Source organism: Pezoporus flaviventris, unplaced genomic scaffold (assembly GCF_033815535.1).
Source record: "Pezoporus flaviventris isolate CSIRO_AGI_PZ_B2104156 unplaced genomic scaffold, CSIRO_AGI_Pfla_v1 ptg000029l, whole genome shotgun sequence".
NCBI lineage: Eukaryota > Metazoa > Chordata > Aves > Psittaciformes > Psittacidae > Pezoporus > Pezoporus flaviventris.
Window position 1 is genome coordinate 17,441,797 of NW_026892577.1, and position 5,704 is coordinate 17,447,500.

General features: G+C 46.4%; 1 long non-coding RNA gene across 1 annotated transcript in view; it reads right to left on the reverse strand.

Moving 5' to 3' along the window:
* Positions 1-1,569: 1,569 nt before the first annotated feature.
* LOC133272296 (uncharacterized) overlaps positions 1,570-5,704 on the reverse strand; it is a 27,085-nt gene continuing 22,950 nt past the window's right edge. Inside the window, exons 5-6 of the long non-coding RNA XR_009744384.1 lie at positions 4,200-4,273; positions 1,570-2,126 (exon numbers count right to left, since the gene is read on the reverse strand). This is a non-coding gene — a long non-coding RNA (uncharacterized LOC133272296). The remainder of the gene's footprint in view (positions 2,127-4,199; positions 4,274-5,704) is intronic.

Genomic DNA, 5,704 nt, shown 5'->3' on the forward strand with positions numbered 1-5,704 from the left:
CTTCTCCTACAGCCTCATGAGGAATTATCCAGCAAAAAGGTTTCTCTGGAAAATTGAAGCTGACTGGGCTAAAGCACTTCTGCCCGGTGTGCCACTGTGCTGCAACCTTTTAGCTGAAGGAAGAAAGACCCAAAAGTGCTCCAGAAGAAAATCTGAATGAGATAGTTGATTTTTAGGTTAGATGCTCTCTTGATGTAAAACAAGGAGGGGATGCGCCTTTTTAATATTACTTCAATGACCTAAAAAAACAAAAAAGCAAGAAATTAGGACTTGAAACTATAGGCAAACTTTACATTCCAGGTTGTTAAATGAAATATATCCTTCAACCCTAAATGAACAGACATTGTAAAGTTTTATTGTTGGTGCAGATATTTGATACAATTCCTTTGGGGACCACCAGAAGACCTGGGCGGTTTTAATATGGACTCATTCAGGAGTATACAAACACAGGGAAGGTTAAGTCTTCCCTTTCCACAGTCTCAAGGTACAAGACCATTAAGGAGGTACTATTGCCTCCTTGCCTTAGCTGGAGAGCAGAGAACAGGTAAATTAAGTAAATGGGGCAAGGCCATCATGGAAATTTGTGGCAGAGCCACGCAGCGACCCCAGATTTCCTACTGTCTCTTTGAACCACTAGTTACAAGGCATCTTCCCTTATGGTGTAGCACATGGACCTTTGTATGCCCACTTGCACTTGCAATTCTGGGCACATACCTGGCTATTTTTTAATTCACTGCCTACCTGTACCTTTGCTCAAGCTTAGATGTGCATGTAAAAGTCTACCTGGGAATTCAGTGAAGTCAATGAGGATGGTCTTTGCAAGTCCATCCTCCTACTTTTCACTTGCTGGCAGTAATGTGAGCCAACCGGTTGAGCTGTGACAATGTGCCTCCCCAAAGACTCAAAATGATCACCAGTACATATGGGATTATTTACAAATGTGTGAGCATGTGCACAAATGTGCGCTTGCTCTTTGAAGTATCTTCCTTTTTCATTAACTTGTTTCATTAACATCATCCAATAGTGTTTGGATGCAACTTGCCATAACAGAGAATCAAAATAAGCAAGTGTGCCAGAACAAGGCAAGAGAAAACTCCAGTGAAGTATGTTTTCATAGAGGTCTCTAGAACCTTTGCAAAACAGAATTGCAGTGATTTGTATCATTGGCTCTGAGGTTTAACACAGGATAATTCCATTTGCATTTACCAAGGACAACGTATTTACATCGTTCAAGGAAAGAGAATACTGGCCATCATTCTGTATTAAAATCTGGCTTTTCTTGTAGTGTCTGGTATGTAGATTACTAAGGTCTTTACAAAGGATATAGATAAAATTTCCGGCTCCACTCTACATGAAATTCCGGTTGCAAAGAAGTAGTGGTTGGTCAGAGACTGCCTGGATCTAGTTGCAGTGCTTTAAGGAGCATTCTCTCTACACTTCCAAGGAACCATTTAGTCAAGGATTTAAACAACAAATGGACAATGACAAACCTTCAGAATGGATTTTATTCATTACCACCCTAATCTCTGGGACAAAAGAAGAAGATCAGGGGAAAAAAAAAATGCGAGATCCACATGCCTACTAGAGATGTTCCGCTCATACAAAGAAAGATACCTCATTGCTGCCCAGCTGTAGAAGACAGGGATGCCAGCTAGCTTAGACCTCTGTGCAACCTTAGCTCTGCCCACATGATGTGGGTGACTGGCAGGATTCTGCAGAGGGTAAATACCTGCTGCCAGACATCCACAGAGGAGGGTGTGGATGTGGAAAGAGCTGCTTGTGTTTCTTGCATAGCTCACAACTGCAAAGGCCAGCTGCTGGGCAGCAGCTCATCCTTGCATGAAGCTGTCTGCACTTTCCTGCTCACAGCAGTTAGTGATTTCCTTCAAAATGGCTCAAAAGTGTCTTTTATAAATTGCTCGTTAGTGGGTTCTTTCATACCTGGAGTATCAATAAGCGGCGTCATTCCCACAGCCTACTTGCCATCATTATATTTCTTCTTCTGCACTTCATCCTGCTTGAAGCCTAGAGGAACAGCAGGGGCTTGCCTTTTGCCTTTCAGCCGCAGTCAGAAGTCCTGGGCTCAGATCAAATCAATCTGGGTTGAAGTGAGGCTAAGGAGACACCTAGAAGAGCAGGTAAAGTATGAATTACAGATATTCAAATAAGAGCCACCTTTCCCACAGTTTGGTTTCAAGGCTGGCTCTACAAAGGATGAACCCAAGGCATAAAGTTGAGTTCTATACAACTGTCAGAATCAGCAGCAAATTTCCACCAGTGGTGGATGGCCATATATGAGCAAGTGGAGATGACTCAGGAGGAGCATACTGATACGCACAGAAGCAAGCTCTTTTGCATATGTATGTGGATGGGCACATATGTATATGCACATTTGTATTTTCATGGATGTGTTGGGGTGTGCCTGATGCTGCACATCAGTGTGTGCAGATGCCAGCAGAGGAGGGGGTACCCCCCAGGCTGCACACTAGCTGAAGTGTGGGTGAGAGTTTGTGGACTGCTACTGAATAGCTTGAGGCATCAGCTGTAAGGGCTTATTTCCAGTACAGAGCATTTTCTCCCACTAAGAGTCAATGAAACCATTCTGTCAAACCTCCCTCAGGTACCACACAGGAAATGTAACACCAAGGAAACATTTGGGAAGATTTCTGGTCACTGAGACTGTGGTAACTTGGGGAGAAAGCCTAGGTTGTGAAAAAAGACTGCTCATGTAATTTGCAGAGGTATTTGGCTGACTGAACAGCCTTACACTTTGCAAGTATTCTTTTGGTTTCAGCAACATATTCTCTGTCTCCCTCACTCTTTCACAGGAGCTTGGAAGAGACACAGATCTGCTCTACAATAGCTTTCCTGGCATTGTTGCCTGTGGTGACTCCTACTGGGAGAAACTGAGAGGAGAAAAGCTCGGAACTGGCCCACCCTGCATCCTCACACAGCTTCACACCAGGCTGCCTGCAGGGCTGCAGCAGCCAGGATCCTGCCAGCCTCCACCAGCCCCACTGTCCCTTCTGCACCCCTTCCCCAGTGCCACAGCCAGCTCAGAGCTCCCTCTACCCTTCACCCAGGCACGGTCTCCTGATGGGACTCTGCTTGCTGTCTGTGACCCAGGTCCAGGCACAGCTTTAGAGCATCTCCTTCAGAAATTAGTCCTCTCTCAGCGGTCAAAGCCAAGCCTAGCTGTGCCTCCTGCTGAACCTCCTGGCATGGCCAGCACCTCACTCGTTGGGCACCTTGATCTTTCCCACGGGGACTCAGGCAGTCAGAGGGAGAGAAATTGATAGCAAGGAAAAGCAGCAGATGAAAAGTAAACTCACACTACATAAATCCTGAAATGGTTTTTATAAGGACACAACATTGTAACAACTTGCCAAGAACAACACAGAAATTATTTCAAGGTTTCCCATTTGTTTGTAAAGTGAATATTAAAGGTGCAGGCAGCAGTCTCCCAGTGTTCCCCTGGGAACTGTTGGTGTCCGTAGTAACGAGGTCATTCCTTTTTTATTAGGAGAAGGGTTTCTGTAAAGTTAAATGTGCTGACAGCCTCTTGCCTTTGATGTTGGGTTTCACCTCAGTCCCTCCTGCAGATACTGCTGCTCCTCCCTCGCAAAGATACATCCCTGACAAACAATCTCCCCTCTGTCTTCCCTACTTGTTTGTTTAGACGCATGATGGGCAGCTCTGTTAAAGGGCAGCACATGAAGGTGGGCTGGTGTTTCAGTGGATGGGAGAGATGTGAGAGATTTGGTTGCTGTAATTAAGTCAGTCTTCATTCCCCCAAACTCCCAGGGCTTAGTACCCTTCATTTTATTGACCAGACAGATAATTACAGTGACAACAGTCACAAACCCCCCACTCACAGTTGCGCTAAAATTGCTGTGGTACCATGTTCAGATGAACATGGGACCTGTAGAGCCCTTGCCACAAAGCCCAGCCTGGACGGGGAGGTGGGGAAGAGCACCCCAGCTCTATCCCTGCTTCCCCACGGCTCTCCTTGCTCTGCAGCTACAGGGACAAGTCCTCCCTCCCCAGCAGAGTGGAAAGGCCCTTCCACAGGAGGGCACACAGAAATCTCTGCTGCTGCCTTGTCTTAGTTATTGCAGCTCCTGCCCAAGCACCCTCCCTGTCCGGTGACCTGACGATCCCTGTGCAGTTACCTCCAAGCACCCATGTACTGTGCCTACCTGACCATGGCCAACAAGGATGTTAAAATATAGATGAGCTGAGGTCACTCCATGGCACACAGCAATCGTCTGACCTGCATAAAAGAAGAGGGATCTGATGAGGATGCCACCTAATTAGGGCTTGGGAGACTCCATTCTGAGCTCTGCCAGAGTTTTCCAAAGATCTTGGGCAAATTAACTAAACAGCCTCCACAGTAAAAGCACAGGGTGGCCCCCAGAGCCTCACTCATCAGCTGCTCAGAGCCACAACCTCTGTGTGCTCTGTATGTGCATACACCACATCCAACACAAGGGAACCCAGGTACCAGCAGGCACATCAGCACAACACACAACACAAAAAAAACTAACATTTGTTTTTTGTTTGAACATTAAACAGGCAACAATGCCCACAAAGTGCATTGTGTGTAGCCACTCCTTAAGAGTAGAAAAAGATAAATAATACTTTCATGCTTCAAAGTGAAGTGCACATTGTGTGCACCCAAATAATAAGAAATAATGTAAGTATCCTTGTTCATCATGGACATAGTAGGAAGAAATCAACTTCTTCCCTGAGAACGGGTACTTAGAAATGATTTATTCACTCTTGGGAAATGAATGCAAAAACCAAAGAGACACTGTTGTGCACTGAGGTGGACCAGAAATTTGTCTGCCTGTATTTAACCACAGGATCAAGAACTGTAATCGGGTGGCTGGTGATGGCACCAAAAACATTTCGGCTCTGGGATCCACATTCAAAACCAGCCATGAGTCGGTGATAAAGAAAGGCTGCGACCTCGAGTCCTACTGCTGTTCAATGGCTGACATCAAGCAGGCTGCTACAATTCAGATTCATTTACGGACTACAGACGTGTATCAGCAGACCACCAGAAGAGGACCTCCCTGCTGGAGTCATGGAGATCTACATACTTCTAGAAAATACAGCCTAGCAAGCCTGGGTCTTATTTCTGGCTCAGCTGAGTCTGCTCGTTCCTCTGCTTGTACTGAGCTCTTTGTAAAATAGGCAGCTTTCTGAGGGAGGTGGGTGAGTATGATCCTAAAAGCAAAGCTACAACTACATAGTCTAGAGTAAGTGTTTCAGATTCTCAGTGGCTAAAGGTCTCAGATCAACAACTGAGAAATACAAATAATTTTGGCCATGGCACTCTGCTTGAGACAGTTCCCCATGAGCTCACCTTGTGCCAGCGCTCTCTTGCTAGGCGCAGCACTGACCTCCTCCAACTCAGCACGACCCATTGGTTCCCAAACACAGCACCCATGAAACAGGAGACAACCTTCGCATGGGAACACAGTATGCCAGCACGGCAGGGCCTGGCTTTTGGTTGGGATGCATCAGCAGTGGTGTGGGCTGTACTCTGAGATGCAACCAGGACAAAGGACTTATCCCCCAGGAGAGCCAGGACAAAACAGCCCAAAGCCAACTGCGGCAGTGCAGCACCTTTGGGGATATAGTCCACAAGCACACACAGCCAGGCAAGCCCTGGCCTTGGCCCAGCCGGGCTGCCCAG